The 15256-nt window shown below is 39.0% G+C and overlaps 2 pseudogenes; one reads left to right on the top strand and one right to left on the bottom strand.

Moving 5' to 3' along the window:
• The first annotated feature begins 836 nt into the window (after positions 1–836).
• LOC122732912 lies at positions 837–2375 on the top strand (annotated as a pseudogene).
• An 11466-nt stretch (positions 2376–13841) lies between these two features.
• LOC122732891 lies at positions 13842–14309 on the bottom strand (annotated as a pseudogene).
• Between the last annotated feature and the right edge of the window lie 947 nt (positions 14310–15256).

Raw genomic sequence — 15256 nt, 5'->3', positions numbered from 1 at the left:
TGCCAGCCAAGACTGTGACCTTGATCTGAGTATGGATAAAACAACAGGGTCCTGTCTCAATGCTGGCAAACAGATGCCTGTAATCTTCTTCTGGCCTATTGTTTGCCTCTCCCCTCCCCCTTACAATCCATGGGCTCAGTTCTAGAAGCAATTGCTACTGATGCTGCTGATTCAGAAGTTCCCAAGGTCTACTCCTGGTTTACTGTGGCTGGGTCTGTGTTGGGGCTGGGGCTGATCTGGCACAGCCTGTGCCAGGCAGCATTGCACTCTCACCCTGCTACAACAGACCTTTCCTGCCAGCCTTCTAAGTGGTCTTTGGCCGGAAAATTATTTTACCTTTGCTTTTTTCTGGGTTCTAGGGCTCCAGGAGTTGTCGTATGGCATTATTTGAAGATATTTGGAGGGGTCTTGGGGAGAACTCAGGCATGTCACTGACTTTCCTCCACCATCTTGGCTCTGCCCCTAGAATTGTTCTTTTCATTTTAGTCTCTCTGTTAGGATACTGGAACACAGAACAAGAGATGAATTAGAAGATACTGGAGGGGTGTCTGTCACTCTTCCTTGTAACCTCGGACTGGCAGACATGTTTCTGAGGAGACTTTCCAATACAGACTAGAAATAACCTTGACTTTATTGTATTAAGCAATTTCATTAGCATGTAATGAAGCTTCATTGTAAATATTCCAGAATCTTGTGTTAAAGTCTTTCAGAAGTTCATTCTGGAGCAGGGCCTGTGGCCTGGCTGAGGTTCAAATGTTACAGTCCTAGTCGGGATTGCCCCACCAGGGCACCACCACCACCTTTCTTCCCGACTGCAGCCTAGGGGTATCAGAGCCATGTCGGAGGGAGTGGACCCTGGACTAAGAATTCAACCAGGACCCAGAGTTCAGCAATGCCGATCAGATGGACCTGTATGATGATGTGCTGGCTGCCAGTTCACAGCCATCTGATTACCGAAATAGCAGTGCAGAGTCACTGCCTCTCATCTGGCAGGAGGAGTCTCCCAAGCCCAACAGCAAGTCACAGGCCATCCTCTACAGCTACAGTGGACTGGGCAATAAGCAAGCCACGGTCTCTGTGGGCAGCTTCTCCTGGTGGACAACAGACCAACTGCTGATCCAAATTATCCGTTCTGTGGGGGTCTATGATGTTGTGGACCTAAAATTTGCAGAGAATCGAGCCAATGACCAGTCCAAAGTATATGCTGAGGTGGTGGTGGCCTCTGAGAACTCTGTTCACAAACTGTTGGAGCTCCTGCCAGGCAAGATTCTCAATTAGGAGAAGGTGGCTGTGAGGCTGGCAACCCGTCAGAACCTCTCCCAGTTTGAGGCACAGGCTCAGAATCGCCACTGTGTCTCTCTCTTTTTTTTTTTTTTTCCTTCAGGGCAATGAGGGTTAAGTGACTTGCCCAGGGCCACACAGTTAGTGTCAAGTGTCTGAGGCTGGATTTGAACTCAGGTCCTCCTGAATCCAAGGACAGTGCTTTATCCACTGCTCCACCTAGCTGCCTCGAGAGGAAGGGTACTGCCACATGCCCACTCCCAAGATTCTAGTGTTTCGGAGTATGGATGGGCCACACCTACTGAGAATCTTGTGCCTCCACCCCCATCATGGACAAGCCCCCCAATGTGCTGCTCTACTTCAGCCACCCTCCCTCACCTTTTCCCCAGATGGGTCTGCCCCCACCACCCATCCCCCACCCCCACCCCCTCTCTCCCTGGGCTTTAGGGTCCCTCCTCCACCCTCTGGTATCCATTACCAGCATTTCATGCCCCTGTCTCCCCGACTGCCTCCCCGCCTGGTTGTGCCTTCCCCCGGGGCCATCCTACCTGCCCTGCACCTCAACCATGCCTTCTTCTCGCCTCCAAATGCTGCAGTGGGGCCTCCTCCAAATTGCTTATAAGCATCAAGGCCTATGCACCCTATAACCACCATGGCAGCTGAGAACTGGGCCCCCACCCTGAAAGTGTGGGAAGCCGAGTTGGAGGAGATCATAAATGTAACAGAGCAGTGCCATTTCCAAAGCTGTCTCTGGGGCCAGTGTAGGGCATTATAGTGACTATTGAGACGCTCCTCACAGGCATTGCTGTCATCAAACAATCGCGGGTAGCCAAAGACGAACATTGCCTGTGCTCATCTCCTCCCTTAATGACTGTCTTCAGGGCATCGAAACCATGTTCTACAGCGTGGGTGCCTGCGGGAGTTCTTCCAGAAAAAGACAGCGGTCGCTTGAACGATCACCTAGCAGGTCCCGTGAGAGCAGCAGGAGGCAGCAGGACCTGCTCCATAATGAGGATAAGCAGGAGGAATATTTTCAAGAAAGGAATCAGGAGCATGAGAGACACCTGGACAGAGAAAAGGACCAACACCACTGAGAAAGGAGTCCGGTTGGAAGTAAATGGCTTTTGGTTTTTTGTTTGTTTGTTTGTTTTGTTTGGGTTTGGGTTTTTTGTTTGTTTTTAGTGAAGCAATTGGGATTAAGTGACTTGCCCAGGGTCACACAGCTAGTAAGTGTTAAGTGTCTGAGGCCGGATTTGAACTCAGGTACTCCTGACTCCAGAACCAGTGCTATATCCACTGAGCCACCTAGCTTCCCCATTTGTTGTTTTTTTTGTTTTGTTTTGTTTTGTTTTTTGTTTTGTTTTTTGGTGAGGCAATTGGGGTTAAGTGACTTGCCCAGGGTCACACAAGCTAGCAAGTGTCAAGTGTCTGAGGCCGGATTTGAACTCAGGTACTCCCGAATCCAGGGCCGGCGCTTCATCCACTGCGCCATCTAGCTGCCCCTTCCCCATTTGTTTTTAATGGACTTGCATCTTCTCACCTCGATCAGGACTAAAGGATGGAGGCCTCTCCACCCTTTCCCCCTCTCCCAAGTCCCCAATTCCCTCCAGACACCCAGGGAACACGAAACCGAAGGGAGCTTGGCAGCCCTCCTTAACCCTACCCATGCGCCTGCATGACCCCTGCTTACCTAGGAAAAGGACTGAAAGACTTCGTAGGCTTGGGAGGGGTAAGAGAACAGAAAGGGAAGAAAGTAGAATGTATCTGGGCCCATGATTCACCAATGCTTGGACTCCAAAAGTACGGTGCGTTCTTTTTCTTGGAAACTTGCAAGATTCCTATTCTCTGGGAACAGCTTGAGGCAGGTGGCAAAGCCTCCCAAAGACCCACCCAAAGAGACTGGATCCTCCTCGTAGAGGGGATGACCAGGCCACTGCGCACTAGCACTAGACTCAAGGGACCCCACGTGTTCACCTTACTCTCCTCCCCACCCCAGAGTGTTGCACACCTCCAGCACTAGATCCCTCTCAGCCCTTCTGGGAGGAACTAAAGGAAGTCACATTTTCTAGTGCCAACCTGCTTCTGTCCCTACTCGCTCTGCCTTCCTCTCTCATTGACGGTTATCTTCCTGACCTCCGAGGAAGGCTTGAAGCCTTCATCCCCCCCAGTTTCCTTGGTCCCACTTGTCACTTGAGAAGCAAGGGATCTGTCAGGTGTCTCAGTGTACTTGTCAACCCTGCTGAGGAGAAACCATCCCTGTAAGGCGGCTTTCTTTCTCTGCCTTATGTCCTCTCCCTGCTTTGCTTGCTTGCTGCTCATGAATTAGCAAGCTCTGATAGGCACTCTTCCCCATGAGCCCTTACCCCAAGAGGGCTTGTTTCCTTGTTTGAGAAGGAAGGCACTGCAACATATCCCCACCTTGGCAGTGGTGATCCCAATGAGAGGCTACAAGAAGTGGGGGGAGAGAGGGGAAACCTAGTAACTGAGCACTTCTCAAAATTTTTCCTTCCAAAAGTTGTGAGCACGCACCTTACACGAGGTTGCTAACTGATGGTGCCTGGTTCTAGACATTCGAAACTGTCTTGATGTCTTGCCTGCCTTTGGCTCCTGGCAGACTCACCTCCCTCCAGGAAGGTCCAAGAGAGAACTAGAGCCTACCTCTCATCTGCTGTATTCTGAGTTCTCTGGACACCATTCCAATGGCCCAACTCCTCCAGAGGCAGGGCAACAAATCTGCTGCTCCCATAGAATTCAAATTGTGGTGAAGAGTTCTCCATTCTGCTGGCTGTTCCATGGGACAGGCCTACCTCCACATCACCCACAGGGCATCCAGCATTTAGTACGATAACAACAGGAGACTTGGGTCTTGGGAGAGCCTTCTAAGGCAGAGGGGAAGGGAGACAAGGCCTAACAGACTTTGGTCAGGCACTGAGTGAATTTTTCCCAGGGTCAGATGCACATTCCCTTGGGACAGAGGGAGGAGGTGGTGGCTTTCTCCCCTCCTCCTCCACCCCTACCCCCACTTTTTCTAAGGAGACCAGTATCCCCAGGCCAGCGAATGTTAAGTGAAGTGCTTCTCCCAGAGAGCAGCTCCGGATGTCTTTTTAAAATGTAGAGAAAACCGAATGAGGTGACTGTTGTTTGAGGAGGAAAACGTAAAATACCAGAAATCCATTTGCCAGGAGAGATTTTGTTTTTGTTTTTACTTAATGATACTATTTTTAGTTTTATTTCCAGATAGCAAAAGAAAAATACTTGGGGGGGGGGGGAGGAGCCAAGGCCCCATCCCCCTGTTGTCAGTGATTCGATTTGTTTGTCTCTTTCTGATAGGTTGGAAATGGAGTAATAAACTTGATGAAGCTGTCAATCTTTTATACCGCATTGTATGTTTCTTTATTTTCTTTTGTAACAAAATATTTGAAATAATAAATGTGGTGTGAACTGTTTTGTGGGGGAAAAAAAAAAGTACATTCTGCTTCAGTCATTGTTTCTTCTAGCATTTATTCCAGATAATGCTCTGGGCTGGATATGTAGTTACCACTTAATTTTATGATCACTCTGCCTTCACCTTTAGTTAATAATTTGCCAATCTTGGATACTGCTCAGATCCAAATTCATCTCTTCTTAAACTTGTGTCTTTTTCTTCATGGCACTTGAATGTTGTTCCCTTCTTATTGTGTAAATATTTAAAGTTCTAATAAGGTATCTTCCAAAGAAAATACAGATTTGCTCTGAAGAAGTAACTATCATGGTAATAATTGAAACCTTGTTTTTTTAGATAACTTTGAAATTGACCATTCATAGTATTAATGCATCCTTTTTTGAATTTCTTAAAAAAGGAAAAATAAAAAAGAGAGGGCAGTTACCTTTTTCCTTCAAAGATACTTTGAAAATTATAGCCTGATATTTATATCTGCATCTATGCTTAAAACTTGAAATGTGTGTGGAAAGCTCTTTTCCCTGAACATTTAAGAAAATAGATTCTAAAATGTGGGTGTAATAGGAACATTAATATTCTTTAACTTGATTGATTGGCTTATTTTGAGGCTGTAGCCCAGTATTTTTACTGCCTCTGATGAAGCACAATTATAACATCACTTCCTCATTTCTGTCTCCGAACAAGGTCTCTGACTATATAACTTTAGATAGGCCTGGCCCCAAGATGAAAACCTTACATAACTTGACAATTTTCACCATAGAATTTTAACATTTGTAAGCTATTCTCTAGTAAGACATTATGTAGGGACCCCATATGGGGTTGCACAAGTGAATGCACGGTTTATGAAAAATTTGCCAACAGTAAAAGATTAGGTATACCTATTTTATATACCTATATTCCTGGGGTCATTGTAACAATTTCTTGGGTGAAATGGGGTGGCAAGGATAAGGGATTGAAAGCAGACCTCAGAGACAGGAAGACCTATGTTCAAGTACAACTTCTGACATTTTGGCTCTGTGATGCAGGAAACTCTAAAAGATTCTAAATTGCATCACAATCACAAGTACATTGTTAGGTGAATAAAGTGTCTCATTAACCTCAATACATTCAGTAATCTGTGGGAAAAAGAAAACAAAACAAAAACAATGAAATCATAGCTCCTTAAAGTAAGAGTTTCTTAAACTTACTTTGAATAGGCTGCTGGGTGGCACAGTGGATTGGGCACTGGACCTGGAATCAGGAATACCTGAGTTCAAACCCAGCCTCTAGTACTTATTAGCTATATTATCCCAGCCAAATCATTTAATGTTTACCTGCAGCAGTTTCCCCAAATATAAAATTAGGATAATAATAGGACCTACTTCCTAGAATTGTAGTATTAATTGAGAAAAAGATGTGTAAAATGTTTAATACAATCCCTGTCACATAGTAGGTACTTAATAAATGCATGTTCCTTCTTTACAACAAACCTGATAACAAAAGTCATTCACTAAAGTTAAAAATTTAGGAGAGAAAGACAAATTAATGTTTGTTTGTTTGTTTTCCTTTTGTTCTTCTCAACTTGTTAGGATTAATGGGCTAAGCTCCAGGAAGAACAAATGAAGTTGGAATGGCTGCATCTATTCACATAAATCTAGATCCTCTTCTATCAGACCAGATAACATTTTAGCTACCATTTGTTCAGAAGCCAGGTGACTGTTTAAGAAATAACTAAAAGTATCATGAAAGCCTATTAGAGAAGTTAAATATGGCTTGACTTCTATTAAGACTACAAACTAGAAGTTGAAATGACCCAATATATTTACCTTATTTGAAAAACCAAGAACCATAAATTAGAATGACAGTGTAGATACATGTACTTTTGGTAGCACATCCTTGATATATCAGCATGCTACACTGAATTGCTATATCATATTTCATTGAATGTAGTTTCTAGTAGCAGTTACTACTGCTGCTGTGTATTGTGTTTCTACTCTAGACAAATGATTTTAGCGAGTCTTCTGCATATAATGGGACAGGTGTATTTCACCTTGACAAATGAAAAATGACCAGATTAAGACATAAACTCATGGATTTATATATGATATTATTAAACTACATGCAGAACATGGTAAGAAATGACAAATATGAGCAATTTAGAGAAATATAACAACACTTATGTGAAAGGTACAACATGAAGTAAGCAAAATAAGGGAAAAAATTATATCTCCCTATCATCTCTGTCTCTATAAAATAGCTCTCTATCTCATCTCTACCTCTACCTCCATATTTATCTTTATCATCTTTTTTATCTACCCACATATACCTGCAAACATATTTACAAATATAAATGAAAAGTAAAAACAAAATTGAATGCTCTGAAATAACCAATCTTGGCCCTGAAGGGAAAAAAAATGTGGCAATATACCTCCCTTCTTTCCTTGAAAAAGTGGAGAAATGTTTATCTAATTCCATATGTGTTGTCACATGAAGCATATGTGTCAGGTAATTTTATTTGTTTGATTAGAAGGAAAAATATTGGAGTGGAAGGGCAGTGGGGAGGGTTTTGGGAAGGGTATAAGCAGAAAGGACTGAGTTATAAAAATAAAATACCAACAGAACTTGGAAATTAAATAGACGAATAAGTGGATGAACAAATAAAAATGTATAACTAAAGAAATAAGAGAATTATTAGGTCAGGAAATCAACAAATAAATTCACTAACTGATTAATTAATAAAATGCACACAGAACCAGAATTTCTGGTACTTGCTTATTTGTTGATTTTGATATTGTTAAAATCAGAAAGGTATACAAAGGCAAAACGACATTAATACAGAGAGCCAAGCTTGTTCTGCCTCAAAAAGGTATAATTGAACTAAATGAGAGGGTAGACATTCCTTTTAGAATTTCTGTTTTTCTTCAAGGCTTACCTAAAGTTCTACCTCCTATATGAAACCATTCTTGATATGCCCATGTACTAGTTTCTTCCTCACAAAAATTTCCTCATATTTGCTATCTGTATGTTTTTCATAAGCTTATAAATATACAGGTTTTCTAGACAGAATATAATTCCTTGAGAGGTAGTGATTATGTCACTGTTATTATCAGTTCCTAGTATAGCGCCTTGTATGATAGGACTTTAATAAGTGCTTATTGACTGATTCTATAATGGATATATTTTCCCATGGAAGATGTACTGCTTTTCTTGGTCTTCTCAAAGCAGAGATGTGGGAAAATTTAACAAGAGTTCTCATTAATCTCAAATTTAAGCAAGAGACATTGGGCATATTGAAAACAAAGAGAAATTGGATTCCTACTACAAACTGTAGGTTAAAATCAACTGCTTAGATTTGATTCACATGTTAACTGTCAAACAGTTTAAATAGATTTAATGCACAAATAAAGCTTCTAAATTAAGTGGGATTAGGAGGAGTTGAAGGCATGGAATCTTTTTAGATGGCATCATGTATTATTTTTATGTTTATAAATGATAAATGAGATTATTTATCATATTAGAACCAATATGATGGAAAATACCAATGACAAATTCATGGTTCATAACCTCAGCTGGTCTTTAGCTCCTGCTCAATATCCTTACTGTACTCTTATCAATTTCCTTATCAGACATTACTTAATGACAATTCCAAACTCATTGTCTCCTTCCTATACATCAACCATGCACACATCTTTGGCAAATAATGTCACTTCTTGCTGCACTAAATAATGCTAATCATTAATGCATACAACTATTCTCTTTTCTTTAGTATTCATTATCATGATCTTTTCTTTCTTTCTTCTATCCAGTCATAGATTGTGATCACTTCTGACTATTCACTAAGGCTAACCTCTCCATTCCTTGATCCTATTCCCTTCTGCATCTTTGTGAGCTTTATTGGAGTTATTACTGCTGAAACAAGACTAAAGATAATGTTGACTGGCAAACAAAAGCTTCTAGCATTTCCTTCCTGTAAGTGATGAAATGGCCTCTCCAACCATGTCTGCCAAGGAACAACAACAACAACAACACAATAATAATAGTATCAACAGTATTCATTTATATAGTATTTTAATATTTTCAAAATGCCTTACTTGTATTACAATATTTTAGCTTCCAATTGCAATCTTCCAAGAATGAGGCATATGCAAACCGGCTGAGGAGCATCCAAGAGTTCAAAGAACACAATTCTGTTGTGATAGGAAGAGAGATAGAAGAGAGACTATGACTAGCTACTCTACAACACAATCCCTAATGTCAAGTGGTGTCCACCACATTGCAAAGTGAAAAAGATAAGAAAAAGAAAGAGGGGGGAAGCAGAACTGAAGCCCTGCTGCTGTAAAGGCGAGGCCCACACTAGAACTGAAAGTATAATATGCTGCTGAGATGTTAAAATTATAGGATGTTTACCCCAGCTGAAAAAAGCAATATTCTTTGGCCTACGTAGAAAAACATCCATTATTTATTTATATCTTTAAGATTTGAAAAGTGCTTTACCTGTTATCTTATTTAATCATCAAAATCTAATGGGTATGTACATTCCTCATTTTAAAGATTAAGAAATTGAGTCATACAGAGATTAAGTGACTTTTCCAGTTAGTAAAGCCCTGACAGGATTTCAATTCAAACATTGAGAACTCCAAATATTTCCTTTTCTTCTAAAGTCATCCCTCCCATTAAAGAGCTAATCCCATGTTTGGAAATGGGATAAGGTAGGAGACTCATCAATGGAGGAGTTGGGTGTCTCTGAATGAACAAGAATGTGGGTATTAAAGAAAGGGAACATTTTCCTTTAGTCATTCAACTAATACAATCACTCCAAAGTGGTGATGATTCCCTTCTCATATCTAATGAGTTACCAGATCCTATCAATTTCATGACGTCAACTTTTCTTGCATCTGTCCTCTTTTCTTTATTTACACTGCTGCCAAGATCCTAATTCACTTGCCCAAATTGTTGTATTTGACTCTCTGTATATCTTCACACTCTGGCTCTTTTCTTAATCTAGTGTATCCTTCTTTGCCCTGCTATAATAATATTGCATGTCTATCTGTCTCATGCCTTTCCACAAAATTCTTTAGTAACTCCCTGTGGCCTGGGAAATAAAATTCAGACTCCTCAATAGCATTTAAGATTATTTAGAACCCGTTACCATTCTACGTTCTATTGTCTTCATTCTTAACACCTCCGTGCTTCAGGAAAACTTAACAACTCTCTGCCCCCTGAAGATATTCAGTACTGTCATGCTTTCATGCCTTTCCTGTGTCTGGTACTAGAGTAGGTATTGAATATACAAGGAAAAATAAATAAATAATACTTTCCCTCAAGAAACTAATTCTCTCATGCATTGTTATTAGGTCTTACATGTTGGGATTTAAAATAGTTGAAGTAGAGTTCTGTCCATATGTGAAATATATTGATCATCTACTCTTAGAAGGTCATAATATTAGGTGCTTGACAATAATAAAAGGAATAATAAGTGTAAGTTCCTTGCTTTCATGGAATTTTCAGTAAAAAGGAATATTTAAGGGGGAAGCTAAGTGGCACAGTGGATAAAGCACTAGCCCTGGATTCAGGAGGACCTGAGTTCAAATTCAGTATCAGACATTTGACACTTACTAGCTGTGTGACCCTGGGCAAGTCCCTCATTGCCCCGAAAAAAAAAGAGGAAAAAAAAAGAATATTTAAGAGATACAAACATTACACACATATACATGCAAACATGCATACAGTATATATACATACGGATTGATTTTTTTACACCTCTAGATATCAATTTTTTTTTTAATTTGGAGAATTGATTTTTATAAATGTATTTTTAACATTGTCATATTTTCCCCAGCATTACTCTCCTTACCCTCCCAGCATGCCATATGATATAACAAATAGTATCTTTAATACAAAGGGAAAACAAAGATAAAGAAAAATCATTGTATTTTAAATACAATATACAGATTAATGCATACATGCCTTTTAGGAAGATAATTAAAATCCACTGAGCCAAAATGGGTATGTAAACATTTTCAGGAACAAGATTAAAGACAGATATGCATTTGATATAACAAGTATATAGATGCTTAATTACAACTTGAATTACAAAGTGAGTCTGCCTGCAGAAATTAGAGAGATAATCAAGAAATGTTTTCATGATCAAATGAGATTTGAACTTCACCCCAAGTATTTTGGTGCAAAGAAAGTGAGAAGTTTTACCCTGTCCAAATAACATTTTCTGAATAAAAGCTTAGCAGTGTTTGGGAAGGATGAAAACACTGAGTTAAAATTCACAAAGAAATTTGAATTGATTAACTGGATAACTAACTGGAAATTTTCTCAGCCTTATGTATGCTTTATGTTCTTTTGCCTATTCATTTTTTCATATGTCTTAGTACACCATAAGGTGTAAAGTTTTAATAAAACAAACCAACCAACAAACAAAAATATCTGAATACAGATGTAGGCAGAAACAGATGTGGTAAAAATATAAAATAGGTTGTTTGGCATTGGAATACCATCTTCTGTGTTATTTAGAAAAAAATTTCCTAATTCATCTCTTTGGCCTTTCCCTACATGTCCTAAAACCAAAAATTGGTGTTCCATGATCAGGAATCTTCATGTTCTTTTTACTAGCCAGTGCTTGGAAATGCCAGTTTCTTTCTAATTCATTCATTGAAAGTTTTATCAGTGTGTCTCTATCTTTTCACCATTCTAAACAAATAAATGAGATAACTGTAACATGCTAATGGAAAAGGATTAGATATTCTTCTGGATAATTAATGTTTACTTGTTCAGTGGACTTTCAGTGAACTACTTTGTTGGCTAACAAATTCCATCATTTAATTTTGGATCATATATCCAAATGGGTGGACTCTTCTACTCCCATCAGACTCCCATGAGAACAAATTCTGAGTATAGGTTGGAGGTAGAAAAAATAGTATTTTTTCTTCTTTTTTCCCCTTTCTTTGGTACAATAGTGAGAGCTGAAGCTTGGCTCCAAATTCATTAATATAAATGGAAATAGGAAAAATGCATTAGAGTAAGAAGTAGCATGAATGCAATGCCAGTAACTATGGGTGGCTTTAGTTACTGGGGAAATAATCCACATGTGTTATATCTCCAGTTCTTCTTTTTCATCATTATCAAAACTTGTGACAGATCTTGCTGTGCTTTGGATTTAGGGATATGAGCCTCTGCCAAGTTTGTATATTATTTTCATCCTCATAATGTTAAGGATGAAAGTCAAGGACATATTAGACATGGGACACATGCCTGAAAGTGTGTTCAGCAAAAGAATGAGCTCTTTTTGGGGGGACATTGACTCTACTAATTTTGTTCTGGAGTCTTCCGTCATTTTTGAAAGAATAATACAAGGAGATGCATTCTAGGTAAGAATGGCTTCACCATCTTTCTAATTCAGCAATGTTTCATCAACAGTGAGATGTTTCTAGCTTATATGTCACTATGCCTCTGGAGGTAACTTCACACTGAGTTGATTCAGCAACCAAAATAAATCTAAGAGAAGCATAATATATGAACTTTACAAGTTCAATGCTAGTGGGACCTGTTGATGCCAAATAATGGCTATTTTAGACTTTCACTAGGGATGCTTATTAGAACTATAAGGCTACTTTTATCACTAATATATCAGTAGTAGTATCTTTTCATCCTATATCCCTTTCATTGTTATCTGGGACACAACAGAACAAGAATCATTTCCCTATTTAAAAATGAAATTAACTAAACTGTATTTCTTTCATTTAATTGTATAACAGAAAATGCATTTAAAGATTCACCACCATAAAAGGTAGGGATTGGGGAGGAATGAGGTTAAAGCTTCAAAGATCTAGCTCAATGTAAGTGTTCTTTATAGAAGCTTATAGCATTTTTAATACTTTTGCCAAATACTGAATAGACAAGTGGGTCCTGGATTTTCATCCCTAGTTCTCTTTTTTTTGTTTGTCATATCCCAAAAGCCAGTGGAAAAGTGAACTACAGAACTACAGAATCATGCCAGATCCTCATCAGAAATAAAGTGGACAGCAGTGGTCCATTTAGCATCGTAGCTATTATAAGTTTTTAATGGCCAAATTAGGTAGAGTGTGAGAGGAGCTGGAAGAATGAAATTTAAATGTTTACATTTATTTTAAAAATAATGTGACGAAAATGATAATATGAAATAAGGCATAAAATATGAGAAATAAGATTAGGGAAAGAATGGGGAAAATAGTGAAATAGCTTCTGGGGAAATAAGAAAAAATTCACTTATAGAAGGAAGTAAAAAATTAGACTATAGCATCTAGATTTTGTTATAATTATCCAGTAGCAGTTGGTTAACAATGTTAGATAGTCACCTGGGAAATTCTTTTTACTTGAGTTCAATTTGGTTTTTATTATCCTATCTTAGCTTTTAACATGAAAGTATCTTCATTTATATATATATATATATATATATATATATATATATATATATATATATATATATATACAACACAAATGACATTTTACATTCCTTCATCATTAATATGACACTGTGAGAATTGTAATGACACTCCCTGCTGGGAGGATCATTGTGAGCTCTGCCCTGAAAAGAAACCATGTGACTTGGCATCCACATGTGACTTAGCATCCGGAAATTGCCACCTGTTAGTTGTGTCAATCAGTGCAATCAACCAATTGGCTTGGACCTGTGTGTGTGGACAGCCCTGTTTCCTGTTTCACAGGAGGCTTCTGGGAGGAGGAGGGAGGCCTTTTTGGTTCCTGACTTGGGCTTGGTGGCAGAGGAAACAGGGACAGGCAGAATAGGGATACTTTATCCACATGTTTCTCTTTACTAACCACTAATATACTTTATATATATTGTATATTAGTGGTTAGTATATATACATATATATATATGTATGTATGTATATGTGTGTATATATATATATATATGTGTATATATATATATATATATATATATATATATATATATATATATATATACTGAAATTTTTCTTTATTGTAGAAAAGTAGTATGCTGGAGTTTAATAATTTTTTTTTTGTGGGACAATGAGGGTTTAGTGAGTTGCTCAGTGTCACACAGCTTTAAGTGTCAAGTGTCTGCACCGAATTCAGGAGAACCTGCACCACCTAGCTGCCCTAGACACCATTAAATGATTCTAATTTTGTTGCCAAAATCCAAAGCAATATAGTCTGGAGCCAGTTGGACATAGGCCTTCTTCTCTCCATCAGGCCTGATCAGTGTCTTGACCTTGGCCACATCGATGTCATAAAGCTTCTTTACAGCTTGCTTAATCTGATGCTTGTTGGTCTTGATATCCACAGCGAAGACAAGGGTGCTGTTGTCCTCTATCTTCTTTATAGCAGACTCAGTGGTCAAGGGAAACTTAATGATGGCATAGTGGTCAAGCCTGTTTCTCCTCAGGGCACTTTTCTAAGGGTAGTTGGGCTGCCTTCAAAGTCTTAGAGTCTTAGGTCGCCGGAAGGTGAGAGATGTTCTGATCTTCTTTTCATGGCCGTGGACACCCTTCAATGCTACCTTCTTAGTCTTCAAGTCCTTGGCCTTGGTTTCTGTCTTGGGGGGAACAACCACTTACTTATTTGCCTTTGGCATCATGTTGAGGAAAAGGATCTTCCACACTGTTTCTCATAGGCTTATAGCCACTCCTAATATACTTTAATAAATACTAAAAAATCTAAACTCTTGCCAAAGTTCCTAATTTAAGGCGACCACTCATTAAATTTTAGACATCACAATTAGAATTTTAGGCTCTTACAGCACCTTTTTGTTGACATAGTCCCTCTTTCCCTACATATGGGCTAAAACACACACATGTATATACATATATGGACACATACACACATATGTGAGTATATGTGTATACCTACCTACATGCAAGCATACATATATGTGTCTATATGTGTATAGCCCTGTGGTTTCTGTAATAATACATGATGGTCCAATTAATCACAGCTAATTTTCTATCTATTGGCCAACATAAAAGATCATCAAATGTATTGATAACAAAGTAATCAAAGAATGCAATCATTTTTCTACTAAAATAGAAGGTGATCAGAGTACATTCTGAAATCTGACTTTTATTGTCAGAAAATTCCTCCATTCTCCATGTTGTGGAGTGTTCTTATTCTTCAGCATTGTAGGCTCCAGACTCAAGGGTTCTTCTGAGGATGCTGAATAAGATCTGCAGCATGCTGACATGAATACTGAAAGCAATTGGGAAATTGTTCTTTCAGGAAAACTGGATGGAGATCATAAAATGTTATCTTGTTGATACTCTCACCCTCAGGCAAAGCTTTTCTAAATTATGCTATAAAGAGTAGACACACTTAGGTGCCTATAGTAAGATGGACTGAGGGGTACAAATGTTGCACAGAGTTCTACAAATGGGCAAGAAGGGAAAGAAAAATGCTGGAGCTTAGGAAAATTGGTAGTGGCAAAAAAAGTGTTTTTTTTTTTAAACCTATGTACTAGGGGGACAGCTAGGTGGTGATGTGGATTAAGCACCAGCCCTGGATTAAGAAGGACCTGAGTTCAAATCTCAA

Source organism: Dromiciops gliroides, chromosome 6 (genome assembly GCF_019393635.1).
Source record: "Dromiciops gliroides isolate mDroGli1 chromosome 6, mDroGli1.pri, whole genome shotgun sequence".
NCBI classification, from domain to species: Eukaryota; Metazoa; Chordata; class Mammalia; order Microbiotheria; family Microbiotheriidae; genus Dromiciops; species Dromiciops gliroides.
Note: the sequence above shows the minus strand (reverse complement) of the source record. Positions and strands in the feature narration are given on the sequence as shown.